Source organism: Phasianus colchicus, chromosome 19 (genome assembly GCF_987193195.1).
Source record: "Phasianus colchicus chromosome 19, bPhaCol1.hap1.1, whole genome shotgun sequence".
Classification (NCBI taxonomy): Eukaryota; Metazoa; Chordata; class Aves; order Galliformes; family Phasianidae; genus Phasianus; species Phasianus colchicus.
Window position 1 is genome coordinate 263,445 of NC_143454.1, and position 16,941 is coordinate 280,385.

At 47.1% G+C, this 16,941-nt stretch overlaps 1 pseudogene; it reads right to left on the reverse strand.

Moving 5' to 3' along the window:
• Positions 1-2,672: 2,672 nt before the first annotated feature.
• On the reverse strand, positions 2,673-3,634 carry LOC149915417 (olfactory receptor 14J1-like; annotated as a pseudogene).
• Positions 3,635-16,941: the final 13,307 nt, after the last annotated feature.

The following is a 16,941-nucleotide window of genomic DNA, read 5'->3' on the forward strand; positions in this document are numbered from 1 at the left end:
TCTGGTGTGCATGCAGCCCTGATTAAACACACCTGCTTTAGAACTACTCAGTGGTTATAGAGTTTGATTTCCTCACATCAGTTCCATTCCCCAGTTCAGCCCTTGTCAGCCTTCCTCAAGTGCATCTGGTCCCACCGCCTTCCCGTCAAACTGAAGAGATCACCGCTCTGCCAGTCCCAAAATGGGACCCCGGGAGAAGAACCCTTCTGCACGGCGGGGGGAGGCTGCGGCCCTGAGTCCCAGGCCCTGGACTCGGGTCACTTCCCCACTGCTCTCCAATCTCGGCCCAGCGCGGCTCCTCGGGGCAGAGCGGGAAGCAACCCTTCAAATCCATCTCACATATCTCTCCACAGAGATAAGGATGTGATGTGGGATCATGCCAAAGGACTTTCAACAGTCCAGCTAGATTTTTGTACCGGTCTGTGTAACTGATGTACTGTCAAAGCATCCACATTATCATTCTGACCGTAAAGAACCACAGCATTTAATGAAGCTTTGGGAAAGCACTCATTTCTCATTTATATCCTTAAAATATTGAGCTAAACAAAGCATTGTGAATCTCAGGACAGTGGTCGTGTTATAGTAAAACACATCTTTTTACAGCACACACAAAGAAATTGTTCGTAAGATTGATTCTTTGCTTACAAGTGGCACCTGATAGATGCGTGTGTTTCTGTAACATAGCAACCTTTACTTTGGGATCCAGAGAGCTGTTATTGGAATGGTCCAGAGTTCTGCAAATGACCAAAGCATTCAGAAGTGAATCATTACCTGAACTGCACTGACACAACAGACTGGGTCTGACAGCAAGAACAGAAATAACTAAGGGGTACACGGGGTTACTTTAGGGAATTATTGGTAAATATTAGGGGAAAAAAAAGAAAGAAAGAAAGAAAGAAAGAAAGAAAGAAAGAAAGAAAGAAAGAAAGAAAGAAAGAAAGAAGGAAGGAAGGAAGGAAGGAAGGAAGGAAGGAAGGAAGGAAGGAAGGAAGGAAGGAAGGAAGGAAGGAAGGAAGGAAGGAAGGAAGGAAGGAAGGAAGGAAGGAAGGAAGGAAGGAAGGAAGGAAGGAAGGAAGGAAGGAAGGAAGGAAGGAAGGAAGGAAGGAAGGAAGGAAGGAAGGAAGGAAGGAAGGAAGGAAGGAAGGAAGGAAGGAAGGAAGGAAGGAAGGAAGGAAAGAAAGAGAAAAGAAAAGAAGAAAAGAAAAGAAAAGAAAAGAAAAGAAAAGAAAAGAAAAGAAAAGAAAAGAAAAGAAAAGAAAAGAAAAGAAAAGAAAAGAAAAGAAAAGAAAAGAAAAGAAAAGAAAAGAAAAGAAAAGAAAAGAAAAGAAAAGAAAAGAAAAGAAAAGAAAAGAAAAGAAAAAGAAAGCTCAGGATGTGAGAGGACAGAGAAATACAAAAGTGGCATATCATTTTAATTAGAGTAAGTAGGTAAAGGAACAAGAGGGATGTGAAATCCTAACTGACTGTGAGCAGATTTCTGTGTTGGAAATCATTTAAATTATATAAACAATTAGTCATGTGTTGTGGGTTACGTATGGTTTCAAATAATATATTAAGGTGGAAAGGACGCTAAATGCAATAGCTGTTCCAAAGTGTGCAGAAAACATTGCATTTGATATGTAGCCATTAATACACACAATTTGTTCTCATGGGTTTTAAGCAAGGAAAGAATAAAGCACCTTTTCCCTCAAACCAGGAATTGTTGAATTGTGTTTTCTCTCCCATCCTGTAGGGGAGGGGCAGTGACAGAGCAGCATAGGAGGCACCTGGGAGCCAGGCAAGGTGAGCACAGCACAGCTGGGCGCTGAGTTCCAGGCTGATTTTGGGGTCCCAGCCCTGCAGCAGGAGGCTCCGTGTGCCTTCCCCTCTGCAGGACAGCCCGGCCCCACCACCCCACAGGCAGCCCCTGGCAGCTCAGTGCAGGCACTGTGTGGGGCAGCATGCGTGCAGTGGTACAGAGATGGGCTCCCAGCACAGCCCCTGACACCGCACGTCCTCCTTCTCACAGCACCTACTTCCTCCCCTTTGTTTCATCTTCCTCTTCATCATGGTGCGCCCTGGCTCACCTTTTAGCTCCTTTCCCCCAGTTTGGCAAATTTCCATTGCTTGTTTTGCACAATCAGCAGCTTTCTGTCTTGGTGCACTATAACTGCCAACAGTTCATACCAAACTCAAGAACAAGTCCTTGCACCTGGCGGAGGCAAACAAATGTGATTGCAGTGCTTCTGTGAAACAGAAGTGATAAAAACAGGGCTGTTCACACACGAAGCAAAGCTAAACTGGTAACATTTAAGATGAGTACACACTGATTCGTTCTGCTAATGTAATATATTGATCCTTATACTAATACATTGATCCTTTTGTTAATCCAGCCCATATCATGACCACCAAACCTGCTGGCCTCTCATTTGCCTGCAGATACAGAGATGGAACACAGAGGCTGTGAGAGAGTCAGCACTGACCCCGAGTTCCTGTGGGCTCCAGGAGAAAGAGAGCAGGGTGATGCCTCAGAGAAGTGATTGGAATCCAAACACATGTTTAGGAACACAATAAACACTAATGATAATTACGCATATATATGAACAGCAAAGAAAAATGTATCTATTAATATAATTAAGTATTTTAAACATTAAAAAAAAATAACATAGGTGTGTTAGGGGACAGACTGGGAATCATTTGTTATGACAGAGGATAAATTTATCCCCACTGAAATGTGACCATGACATCATTTTCCTCACTGCATCCCTGAGCTCCTGGTTCTTCATGCTGTAGACGAGGGGGTTCACTGCTGGAGGCACCACCGAGTACAGAAATGACACTACCAGGTCCAGGGATGGGGAGGAGAGGGAGGCAGGCCTCAGATGGGCAAAAAAAGCAGTGCTGAGAAACAGGGAGACCATGGCCAGGTGAGGGAGGCACTTGGAGAAGGCTTTGTGCCGTCCCTGCTCAGAGGGCATCCTCAGCACGGCCCTGAAGATCTGCACATAGGACAAAACAATGAATACAAAGCACCCAGATGCTAAAGAGGCACTGATCACAAGAAGACAAATTTCTTTGAGGTAGGACTGTGAGCAGGAGAGCTTGAGAAACTGGGGGATTTCACAGAAGAACTGATCCACTGCACTGCCTTGGCAAAGAGGCAGTGAAAATGTATTGGCAGTGTGCAGCAGGGAATTAAGGACCCCAGTGCCCCAGGCAGCTGCTGCCATGCTGGCACAAGCTCTGCTGTCCATCAAGGTCCCGTAGTGCAGGGGCTTGCAGATGGCAACGTAGCGGTCATAGGACATGATGGTGAGAATGCAATATTCTGCTGAGATGAAGAAGAGAAAGAAAAAAAGACCTGAGCAGCGCATCCAGCATAGGAAATGTGCCTGATGTCCCAGAGGGCACTGGCCATGGCTTTGGGGAGAGTGGTGGAGATGCAGCCCAGGTCGAGGAGGGCGAGGTTGAGGAGGAAGAAGTCCATGGGGGTGTGCAGGCGGTGGTGGCAGGCTACGGCTGTGCTGATGCGGCCGTTGCCCAGGAGGGCAGCCAGGTAGATGCCCAGCAAGAGCCAGAAGTGCAGGATCTGCAGCTGCCGCGTGTCTGCCAACGCCAGCAGGAGGAACTCATTGATGGAGCTGCTGTTGGGCATCTGCAGTTCCTGGGCCTGGAGTCCTGTTCACAGTGCAGAAAATAATGACAAGTCAAGACCATTCACACAGAAACTCTTCCCACCATTATATAGAAGTTTTTCTATGTGTATGGAAAATGTTCATTTATCTCCATAGCGTGAGTTTATTTTAATGAGCTTTACTGCACCTTAAGAAGTAGAAGCTGAAAGAGCTCTTACTTTCCTCTCATTCCCTAATCATATCTCAGCTGCCAGGATATTTTACTCTTACAAGTGATTTCCATGTCTCATGTCTTTACCCCTTCTGCACTCAGAGTGCCCATCCCAAACTCTATGCACTTCACTTTCTGTTAGAGAAAGCTGCCTGTTTTCAGGATAAGTGCTTTATACATGTCTGCAGAGAATTACGATAATTTCAGCTGGTGCTGTCCTTTGGGAGAAAAGAGGCTGAAAGCACATGGGGAGGTTATTCATATAACTGCAGACTGAGAAACAGATAGTTTAGGATTCTCAGAGATGTGTTCATATTTCACAACTCCTTTCAGAATTCTGTGTCCAACTCATTATCTTTCCCTAAGGACAGGTATGGGAAAATCCCTGTCTTGTCTCTGCTCTTGCAAAGTGCCCTTGGAAACTCTCTGGGATGCAAAGAAGCCGTGATCCCGTTGCCCCAGGCAGCAGCTGTGGCAGCAGAAGGCCCCTGCCCTGCCCTGCCCTTCTGGGGGGCTCCTTCCCCCACACATCACCCCGCAGCACCCTGGGCAGCTCCCTTGGCAGGTTGAATGCTGAGTGCTGAGTGCTCAGTGCTGAGCCTGGCAGGCAGCAGAGTCCCTGCCCTGGCACACAGCCCCTGAGGCACAGCAGGGACCTGCTCTGCAGGACAGCCCTGGGCACCCGGCTGCAGCCCCTGGGCTGTGCTCTGATCCTGCAGCATGGAAACCCTCAGCTGGAGCAGTTCTTTATCCATAATAAAGAAACAGTTTATGCAGCCTGAGCTGCACTGGGATGTCCCAAATTTAGTGATCCCTGCAGGAAAAGCCTCTTCATTTGCTGCAGCCAGAGACTTACCTTGTCAAGGGCTGTGAGAAATGCTTCTTCCGTGAGCACACAGTCTGCTAATGTGCCACACAGCGTGTAAGCTCTCTTTCTTCTCTCCTCTCTCTGTTACCTGCAGATCATGCCCCTAACCTTGCTTGGCTGTGCTGTGCAGAGGAGTTGTTCCTCTGCAGTGCTGCCCACTTGTATGAGATCCCTGTGTCCCAGGAGCCTGGCCCAGCTCAGCAGCATAGGATGGGATTTCCTTCTCTCCATGGAGACCTCCATTGGTCTCCAGAGATGACATCTCCTCAGGGACAGCAGGGTCATCACTGCAGAACGTCCTACACAGTCAGCTCAGTTAATTACCACATGTCCACTGGATTCCACAAGCATGGTTGTACCTAGAAAAAGATGTTTGACCATGAGAGAAGCAAATGCCAAATCTGGAAACAGCCGCTAAAAAGCTCTAAGTCATAACATTACAGAATCATAGAACAGCATAGTGTGGAGGAGACTTGAAAAATCACCTAGTTCTAGCCCCCCAGCCATGGAAAGGGTTGCCATCTACCAGAACAGGCTGCCCAGGATCCCAACCAACCTGACCTTGAATGCCTGCAGGTATGGGCCTCCACAACTACTCTTGGCAACATTTTCCAGTGCCTGTGTGTAAAAAATGCCTTTCCAATATCAAACCTTAGTCACCCCTTTTTATTTTAAAGCCATTTCCATATGTCCTGTTAATATCAGACCCTCTCATCCTAACCCTAGAGTTATTCATCTCATCCGCTGATGGAAAACCTGAGGCTGAAATGGGATCAGTTCCTCACAGAACCGTGAGAGCAGGGAGTCCTCTTAGCTGAGTTCAGATGTACACAGTGAGGTGTCTGTGTGTGAGCCCCTCATCTGAATCCTTGCTCTTTATTTAACAGGGACTGCACTGCTCACACATAGACACTCAGGGATGACCAAGGTGCCTGAAGTGATCCTAGCTGTGTGCTCGTGCTTGTAAACTGTGGTGGAAAATCTGTGAGACAGACAGCTCCTTCCTGAGCATCAGCTGAGGGCCAGAAGGGAGGTATTCTTGGCCATCCTAAATGCCACCACAGCCCTGTGCTTGGGGCACCCACTGTGCCTTTTGCACCTGTCCCCATGGAGCATGTTGTGTTATTTTGCTGACCAAATGGATGCTCACAAAAGAACAGACAGACCTTCCTCTCTGCTCCATCTGTGGCATAGTCTGGAGTTGAAGGCATTACAAAGCTATGAAACATCTACATTATTTCACTCATGACTCCTTATTAGTTTGCTCTGAGCTCTCATGTGGATGGCATCAGAAGTAGTTTAGGGTAATGTCAGATCCCATACAGAGAAAGATGGCAAACATTGTCCTTATTTTAAACATGAGGAAGTAAGAGGACATCAGTAATTACAGAACTGTCATTCTCACTTCAGTGCCTGGTAAATTTATGGAGAAAATGGTGCTAAGAGTTACTTAAAAACACCTGAAGGATAATTCTCTCGTTGGTCACACCCAACACAAGCTCATGAGGGGAAGGTCCTGTTTAACTTAATGTCCCTTTATGACAGCATCACCCACTGAGTTGACCAAGAGAAGCCAGTTGAGGTTATCCTTTAAGATTTCAATAGAGTATAGAGAGAATAGTTTGACTATTTCTCACAGTATCCTTCTGGGCAAAATGTTCTGCACAGGGCTACACAGAAACATAATTTGATGGATAAGCCGCTGGAGAATGGGTCAGAACATAAAGAACATAAAGGACATACAACTATGGGATACTATCTAAAGGAGGGCACTAGAACTGAGTGATCTGAAGTTCAAAGTTTCATTGGGATTGAATGCTTGTTCAGACTGGGCCATTCTCACATCCCACATCCTGGCATGAGACACACTGCTCATATGGGATTTGGGCCTCACGGTATCCCTGCACCCCATGCAGAGTGGCAGCTGCTGTCCCACAGTCTTCCATGTGACATCAGACAAACCTCCATCCCACTGCCCCAGGAAGGGCCCTGAGCCAGCAGGAGGGACACGATCTCCCTGCCAAGGCTCTGGGGATCAGGCCTTGGCCTTTCTGCTTCACAAGACAAAGGAGGCTTTGCTCAGCATCACAGCCACCATCCCAGTGCCTTGGTCTGCCTGCAATCATGGCTTCCAATTATCTGCTCTAACAAGTCCCTGGGGAAGCTGGCTTGTGAATGGTCCTCAGTGGGGCCCATTAATACTCCAGGAAACTTCACTGTTCCTTCAGACTTTGTCTTCTTGAGCACTTCATGCAATCTTCTCTGTGCACTGGAGGTTGATGGACTCAGCAGCAAATGCTCCCTGGGACCCATTACAACCTGAAGAGCCTTCCTGTGCCTTGTGCCTTCCTGTCATCTTCTTCAGGTGTTCAGAACTTGTGCAGCAAACTGGACAGGTGTCGGGAGAGAGTTAAAATTTGAAGAGAATGATGGGTATTTATGAAGACTATTTATTTATTTATTTATAGTTGGGTTTAAACAAGAAGATGAAGCAGCACTTTGTAAATGATATTGATCCAGGATGTCCCCTAACGACCTTTGCCTCGTCACTGTGTGGACAAATGTCCTCTGCAGCTACCCCACCCCATTTCTACTCCCATTGGCCCCATGGGACTTGCATCAGTTTTCCTCACATCACTTTTCTCCTCTGCAGTCACCCGCTCAGTGCTAAACCTTGTTTGCACCATCTCCCACTGGCTTTCCTCAGAGAACCAGCTGCACATGGGTAATGAAAGATTTCTCTCTCTTTTTTTTTTTTTCCCAACAATTGTAAACATGATGCAATTGAACGAACTGTAGAGCAATGTAATCAACTGCATGCCTTGTCCAAGCCACACCTAATGAGGTTTGTCTTGGGAATATTTGTGCAAGAAATATGTTAGGCAGAGATAGGAAGGCATAGATAGAATCACAGTTAAGTAGTTGATCAAGGAGTCCATCAGACTTTGCAGAAATGTTGCAAGTTCCAATAATCTCCCTGAAGTTCACAGATCAGCCAGATAGTTGGGAGGTATCTGAGTGAACAAAGAGCAAGGGAAGGAAAAGATTGTAAAGCAGTGGGAAGAGCATGTGTCCAGATGGCCTGCTGAAAACTTGTCCTGAATCATGGTCATTGATTTAGGAGAGCTGGAGACAGCTGGAGGATGAGGGACATCAAATACACAGCAGGGTAGAGCAGCGGTGGACGCTGGGCATTGGTCACAGGGCATTGGCACTGGCACCAATTCCTCAGAGAACCAGCTGCACATGGGCAATGAAAGATTTCTCTTTTTTCCAACAAACAGAATTCCTTCATGATGAACAATGAAACACAGTCTGTGTCCCCGTATCTGAAGGCATGTGTTTCCTGCTAACACAGTTCTGCAAAATGTTGTTCTTTTTTGAATAAAATAGAAAGGACACAAAATCCCCTAGAACTCTTGAATTTTCAACTTAGAAAAAAAAACAGATCTCATGAGTATTTCAGAACTTGAGAGGTGTGTTAACTCATTTTCACTGATTTCCATCTTGGTCTTCAATCCATCCAATTCAATTCAATTCAATTCAATTTAGTTCAATTGCTTCAGTTTTATTGACAGGAACATCTTTCAGACTTACAGCTTCAAAAATAAGAGAAAATCCATCTCTGCTTTGAACAGAGCCTGGCACTCCCCAGAATTTCCCTGCTGAGAATTGTCCATGGCAGCTCTCAGTGTTTCCACTAATTGAGTCACACTGTGGTACTGAGATCTTCTCACGTTCTCAGACCTTGTTTTAGAAGGTCACATGCAGCACAGGAGGCTTCACGCCCTTCATGCCAGGTAGCATGCCCCATTTCACTGTGAGCTCACATTCACCCTAGATTTCCTTTTGTTGTGTATATATTTCTAAAAGCCCTTCTGCCTTTGATATGCCTGGGCAGGTTCAACTCTGTGTGAGCTTTAGACTTTCTAAACTAATCTCAGCAGGTACACTAGGACAAACACTCTGCATTGCTCCCAGCTGACCACTTCTTGTTTCCAATTCCTATATCTGCATTCTTTCTGTACTGGGCACCACAGACACTTGAAGAAGCCAAGGTGTGCTCTCCTGAAACCCAAGGTGTGAACTTGACTTTTGCCCTCCCTTCAGACTCCACAGCTCCACCATCCCATGGCCACTGCAGACCAGGTTCACTTGGACCTTCAAATTCTCCACCAGCCCTTCCTTGCCAGTGAGTATGAGATGCAGCAGAGCACCTCTCCTCTTTGGTTTCTCTAAGGCTTGGTGAACAAACTGTCAGCTGTGCTCTCCAGGGATATCCTGGATCTTGTATGCCCTGCTGTGCTGTCCCTGCAGCAGATACTGCAGTGGAAAAGGCCCCCAAAGGGGACAAGGGCCTGAAACATCAGGCTCCTATCTGTCTGCATTGGGCACCTTCCACTTCCTCCTCATGATCAGGAAGCCAGGAACAGACACTGTTGGTCTCCTCTATTTGCCATTGCCATTCACTCTCACCTGGCTGCTCTGCCATCCCAAGGAAGAGCTCAGGGCACACCCACAGAGGGCAGTTGCTCTTTTTTGTCTCCTCTCCCATCTATCATGAAGACTCATGCTACAGTCCAGTTGTGTTCCTGTGATCCAAACAAGAGCTCAGGCCTGCAAGTGTACAAAGCTATGTAGCCCAGCACATACTGGTGTTCTCATCAGTGTAAAATCACATAAGAAAACATCCTATTCAGGAGGCATTATTGGATTCAGTGCATCCATGGTATCTATGAAGGTGGCACATAATCATTGGACCCATTATGGGTAGCTAAGTTATCCAAGCAGCATGGATACTCCTGGACATGTCTTTCCTGAAGGCCCTGTGCTGCATTTGCAGCTGCATGTGAGTGTGCTGGACAGCCCAGGGAACTGGCATGACACTAGGCTGCTTCTGATGTCATTCACATGAGAGCACATAGAAAACTGAGGCTTCTTCAGACGAAGAACAAAGATGTGCGTCAGCTCTGTAGTGCCTTGAGCTCCAGAATAGGCAACAGATGGAGAACAGAGGAAGATCTGCCTCTTCTTTTGTGAGCTCATCCATTTAGTCAGCTGAATAACTCTGCCTGCTCCACGGAGATGAGTAAAAAAGACATACTCCAGTGCCCTAAACGCAGTGGTCTGTTGTCATTTAGGATGGCCAAGAATAGCTCTAACCCCTCTCTGGCCCTCAGCTGATGCTCAGGAAGGAGGTGTCTGTCTCAGGGATTTCCCACACACTTCACAAGCACTAGCACACATCCAGGAGCATCGCAGGCACCTTGGTCATCACCCAGGGTCTGTGTGTGAGCAACTGACTCTCCACTGGAGGACCAAGGACTCAGAGCAGGAGCTCACATGCAGGCAACTCTTTGTGCATATCTGAACTGAACCAGAGAAATCCCAAACCCATTTCCACCATAGAGTTTCCATCTAGGGATGAGATGCCAGCACTACCTCAGCTGGATCACTGCCCTGCCCAGGGCAAGTCCACCCCTCCCTGTCCTTGCCTGTGTGCACTTTTTGATACAGCAACACTCACTGAAGGGCTAACCGTATGTCTGGAATTGGTCCTTGTCCAGTGGGCATTTGGTGGTTAATGCAGCAGATTTCAGAGTACAATCATGACACTGCTGTCTTTTAGGAGCTGTTGGCCACAGAGACCCAGGGACATCTCAGGAGAGATCATCGGGAGGATAGAAATCACATCCTCTGCTGCTGAGCTGGTCTGGGCTCCTGGGACACAGGGAGCTCCTACAAGTGGGCAGTGCTGCAGAGACACAGCTCTGACTAAGAGCAGCTCCCGTGTACTCTGCATCAGTACTAGCAGCACGTTCTGAGGTGACATGAAGATAGAAGAGAAAGGAGAGAGGGATTACAGGATGTGTGGGGTGTGAGCAGGCTGCGACCTCACTGCAGGAGCATTGCTTTCAGCCATTGACAGAGTAAGTCTCTCACCATAGGTAATGCAAACACTTTTCCAAGAGGGATCACCAAATCTGGCACATCCCAGTGCAGATCAGGCTGCATACACTCTATGTTTCTTTATCATAGAATAAGAGCTGTTCCAGATGAGGTCTTCCCTGCTGCAGCAGGGAATGAATGTTAGGTTTCCTTTGCAATATTCCGTGATGGGCAGTGGATTCCTCTGCTCTCAGCTGGGTCTGCCTTCTTTTCACAGTGTTCTGGGAGTGTAATCCATCTCCCTCTTCAAAACTGACAAGCTCAGAACAATTAGAAACAAGCCCAACCAGCTGCCCTTTCTCCACACTAAGCAGACATGAATCCTTTTGCCTCTCAGGTCTCATAGGCATTCATACTGAGTACAGCAGAAGTGCTCCGAATTTCTCAATTCAGCAAACCCTCCATGGACACACTGAGTGAGAGGATGGAGTGCAGAAAAAACTATCACTGCAACTTCCATTTGTAACCCACATATTTCTGGCTTTGAGTCCACAGATGCTGACAAGCACTTCTCTATTAGAATTTACTTCATGTGATACATTTTGGAAAGAAAACCTTTCCCTACACGACCACATTTCCCTGTCCCTATGGGGACAAGACTGCTTCCTGGAGAGAAAAAGTGCAGAAGCCCTCAAGACAAAACTCAACGTCAAGAAATGTGGCTCACATAACTGGGGTTAACTGAAAATTTTCCACACTGAAATCTCTGTCTTTAACTTTTGTACTCCTTGGACAGGTTCTTGTGGCAAGAGGCAGCAGATGCCCAACAGCAGCTCCATCAGCGAGTTCCTCCTGCTGGCGCTGGCAGACACGCGGCAGCTGCAGATCCTGCACTTCTGGCTCCTGCTGGGCATCTACCTGGCTGCCCTCCTGGGCAACGGCCGCATCAGCACAGCCGTAGCCTGCCACCACCACCTGCACACCCCCATGGACTTCTTCCTCCTCAACCTCGCCCTCCTCGACCTGGGCTGCATTTCCACCACTCTCCCCAAAGCCATGGCCAATGCCCTCTGGGACACCAGGCACATCTCCTATGCTGGATGTGCTGCTCAGGTCTTTTTCTTTTTGTTTTTGTTTTCAGCAGGGTATTGCATTCTCACCATCATGTCCTATGACCGCTACGTTGCCATCTGCAAGCCCCTGCACTACGGGACCTTGATGGACAGCAGAGCTTGTGCCACCATGGCAGCAGCTGCCTGGGGCACTGGGGTTCTTTTTGCTCTGCTGCACACTGCCAATTCATTTTCACTGCCTCTCTGCCAAGGCAGTGTAGTGGATCAGTTCTTCTGTGAAATCCCCCAGATTCTCAAGCTCTCCTGCTCAGAATCAGACTACCTCAGGGAAATTGGACTTACTGTCCTTAGTGTTCTTGCCTTTTTTGGTTGTTTTATATGCATTGTTGTGTCCTATGTGCAGATCTTCAGGGCTTTGCTGAGGATGCCCTCTGAGCAGGGACGGCACAAAGCCTTCTCCACGTGCCTCCCTCACCTGGCCGTGGTCTCCCTCTTTCTCAGCACTGATTTTTTTGCCTACCTGAAGTCACCCTCTCTGTTGTCCCTTTCACTGAACCTGGTGGTGTCATTTCTGTACTCAGTGGTGCCTCCAACACTGAACCCCCACATCTACAGCATGAGGAACCAGGAGCTCAAGGATGCAGTGAGGAAAATGATGTCATGGACAAATTCCATCTATGGCAAACAGGCTCAGACTCTAATGTGAATGATACAAATTGTTTTTTACAGGTTCTCACATCACTTATATACACTCACAAGTTTCCTTTTTTACCTTTCCTATCAGCCTTTACAACTTTCCCATTTGCCTTTTCATGTTGACAATGTATTCCACAAACATTCCTTTTCCGTGCAGACAGGCAGTAACCCAATCAGAGCTGTGCACCATTCCTTTTACTTTTCTTCTAGATATATCCTGTGTTCTCAGCCTTGCTTTTTCATGCTGCTTGTCTTGCTCCACCACTTCTGCTCTAAATAGTCTATCTTGTATTCCCACATCCACCAGGGATAAACTTCTCATCTGTCTCTACAAATAATTCTAAGTCTGTCCAGTAACAGGCCTACATTATGATTTTTAATGTTTATAATATTTATTTATATTAATAGATACGTTTTTCTCTGCTGTTCGTGTGTGTGTGTGTGAGTATCAGTAGTGGTTATCATGGTCCTATACAAGTGTTTGGCTTCCTTCCACTTGTACTGAGGCATCACTGTGCTCTCTTTCTCCTGGAGCCCATATGAACTCTGGGTCAGTGCTGACTCTACCACAGCCTCTGTGTTATCTTTCTGTATCTGTAGGCAAATGAGATGCCAGCAGGCACTGTGGAGGCAGTGGGGATGCAGCAGATCCAGGACAGGAGGCTGAAGGAAGATTCCTCAGGCATACCTGTGCACACACAGTGCCTTTGGAAATGTTCCATTGTCATTCCAAGCATTTTGCACACCCGCAGACTCTTAGGAAGAGGATTTATCAGCACTCATCCCTGTCGACCTGGGTCTGCTGCCCACTCTGATCAGCATGGCCAGCACAGTGTCATCATCAGATCAGATCAGAGGAGGGATGGAGTCTGGGAGTTGATGTGCTCATAAAATCTCCCTGAAGAATCAAGTACGACCAGGACCCCATGACCTTGCTGCTGTTGCTCAGTCTCTGTCCCAGGCAGAAGTCCTTGTGACAGTCTCCCAACCCTCAAGCTGGCCATTACCCCAAAGTCAACCGTGGTACAAGATGAGTGTGCTGGGGGACAGATGGAACATCAGAGTCTGGTTGTGACCATTCAAAGGGTAATCCCTCTGCTCAGTCCATGCAAGGACGTCAGCCTCTGAGAGCCCACAAGAGGAGGGAGCTGGCAGAGGTGATCCTGGAGCCCTGGAGACCACCCCATGCCTGTGGGGCCATGAAGCAGGGTGCCTCAGGGCACAGATCCAGCAAAGCTTCCTGTTGTGTGAACAGAAAGGAGACACTGCCCAAGGAAGCTAGCAGCAGATCCAGACCTCATGCCAGTGATTTCCAGCAGCACTTTTCACTGTAATCTGCTGAGGGCTGAGGGCTGAAATGGGACCATTCCACATTCTCCCTGGGCTCAGTGCCTTCACTGGGGAGTGGGCAGCCTGGCCGCACCCTCTCCCAGCCCAGAGCTCAACGGAGCTCAGAACAGGGATGGCTGTGAGCTGTATAGGATATGTTGGAGCTGGGCAGGGAACAGCCTGTGGGGGAGGCTGCTGGAGCAGAAGGTCAGTGCATGCTGACAGGGGCTATGCTGGGGGCACATCTCTGTACCACTGCACGCATGCTGCCCCACACAGTGCCTGCACTGAGCTCCCTGTGGGGCGGTGGGGGAGGGCTATTCTGCAGAGGGGAAGGCATATGGAGCCTCATGCTGCGGGGCTGGGACCCCAAAATCACCCTGGAACTCAGCACCCAGCTGCGCTGTGCTCACCTTGCCTGGCTCCCAGGTGCCCCTCCTCAACAGGACAGGGGAGAAAACACAACTCAACAATTCCTGGGTTGAGGGAAAAGGTGCTTTCTTCTTTCCTTGCTTAAAACCCAGTGACAATAAACTGTGAGTGTTTATGGCTACATATCAAATGCAGGCTTTTTCCTGCAAACTTTGGAACAGCTGATGAATTCAGCGTCCCTTTCACCTTAATATATTAATTGAAACAACGCCTAACCCACAACACATTTGACTAATAGTTTACATAATTTAAATCATTTCCAAGACAGAAATCTGCTCACAGTCAGTTAGGATTTCACATCCTTCATATTCCTTACCTATTTACTGTAATTAAAGTGATTTGCTGTGTTTGTATTTCAGTTTTGTTCTCTCACCTTGTTTGAAGGGTGAGAAAAGGGCCCCACAGTAAAAGAGTAGAAGGTGAGAAAAGGGCTTCACAGGGACTGAGGATAGGGGTAGTTAGAGATAGCTTATAGAAGCAAGAATGTAGAGATTGTTAAAGAAATAAAGGATGGCAGACACTGGGTCTGGGATAGTGAAGGGGATGAAGGCCATACTGATAAGGCTTGAGAACAACCCAAGAACATTTGGCAGGAAGGTGATGAGATGTCCACAGGGCAAGAAGAAACAGGTTTGGGGGGATGTCCTCCTGAAAGATCAGAAGTTTACAGCAAGAAAAGTCAAAAGCTTTTGTGAGGAAGACAACAAATCTTCATCCCATGACCCACAACGCACGTGCAAGAGGGGAGGGTCTGCATGCTAATGAACTCTCGGGGTTGTAATGAATATGTATCTGAATTCCAGGAAAACTGGATTGATTATGCATTTGTTTGGCCTATATCTGTAGCACCATTTTTCTGGATGGTGTGCAAGTTAGGTGGATCTACCCCTTTGCACCCAGTGTCTGCGCAGCACTGAATAAACCGTACCTGCTTTGCAACCTTACTTGGGTTACAGAGCTTGATTCCGCACGTCTGCACTTAACTCTGGTTTTATTCACACTTTTCTCTGGGTTTTACTGACACCATACTCTGGGTGTGTACACTCTCTCTTCTGGGCCTACACACACTTTACTCTAGGTGTTTCTCACACTGGACTCCGGGTTTGGTCACACTTTACTCCTGGTTTGCTCACAGCTTTCTACCGGTTTTACACACACTTTGCACAAGGCTTGCACACTTTTTACTCTGGGTTTGCACTTGCTCTACTCTGGGTGGACTCACACCTTACTCTGAGTTGTACTCACACTTTACTCCTCATTTACTAACACTTTACTCCGGGTTTTCTCACACTTGACTTGGGCTTACCTCACACTTTATGCCAAGTTTGCTCACTCTTCTTTCTGGGTTTACTCACACTTCTTTTTTTGTGTGTGTGTTTTACTCAAACTTTACTGAAGGTTTTGACGTGTGGAAATCAATCCCTATAGCCTGTAAGGATATAGAGAAGTTATTTTTTATTGGCAATTGCACAAAAGCCCTGGTGCAGGGGGTATCATTCCTCCAAGCTTGCACCACATCAGGAATACTTGTGGAACAGATATAGGCCAAACTAATACATCATCAACAGCTTTCCTGGAACTCGGATACATATTCATTACAATCCCGTGACTTCATTAGCATGCAGACCCTCTCATCTTGTGCGTGGGTAGTGGGTCAAGGGATGAAGATTTCTTGACTTCCTCACAAAGGCTTCTGCCCTTTCTTCCTGTAAACTTCTGACCCAAAGTGAGGGCATCGCCCCAAACTGGTTTCTTCTTGCTCTGTGGACGTCTAATCATCTCTCTGTGAAATGTCCTCGGGCTGTTCTCAGACCTTATTGGTATGGCCTTCTACACCCCCTCACTATCCCAGACCCAGTGTCTGACATCCCTTATTTTCTAACAAGCTCTACATTCTTGCTTCTAGAAGCTATCTTTAATTATTTCCCTTCACTCCCCTTATTCTCGTTCACTTTGAAGCCTTCTTGCCTTTTTACTTCCACTTATGGGACCCTTCTCACCTTTCACTCACACTTTTCTCAGGGTTTTACTGACACCCTACTCCGGGTGTGTACGCTCTCTTTTCTGGGCCTACCCACACTTTACTCCAAGTGTTTCTCACACTTTACTCGGAGTTTACACACACTTTATGCCTGGTCTTCTCACCGTTTTCTCTAGGTTTTACTCACACTTTGCACCAGGCTTGCAGACTCTTTCCTCAGGGATTACTCTTGCTCTATTCCGGGTGGACTCACACCTTTCTCTGTGTTTAACTCACACCTTACTCTGTCTTAACTTACACTTTACTCCGGGTTTTCTCACACTTCACTTGGGCTTACCTCTCACTTTAGTCCAAGCTTACTCGCACTTTACTCCGGGTTTACTCACACTTCTTTTTTGAGTGTTGTTGACTCATACTTTACTCAAGGTTTCCTCAAACTTTTCTTCAACTTTACTCACACTTTCCTCTGGCTTTACTCAGGCTATTCTCCGGGTTTTACTGATACCCTATTTTGGGTGTGTACACCCTCTCTTCTAGGCCTACGCACACTTTACTCTGGGTGTTTCTCACACTTGACTCCGAGTTTACTCAGTTTTCTCCAGGTTTTACTTACACTTTGCACCAGGCTTGCCCACCCTTTACTGTGTGTTTGAACTTACTCTACTCCGCGTGAACTCAATCCTTCCTCTGGGATTTACTCACACTTTACTCCACACTTTTAGTACTCTTTACTATAGGAAAGAAAGACTTTAAAGGGCACCCAATATAAATGTTTTCTGATTTAAATTAGTGCAACTTGTTGCTTTTGGGGAATCATTCACCATTTGATATTGATTCAGACTGTCTCT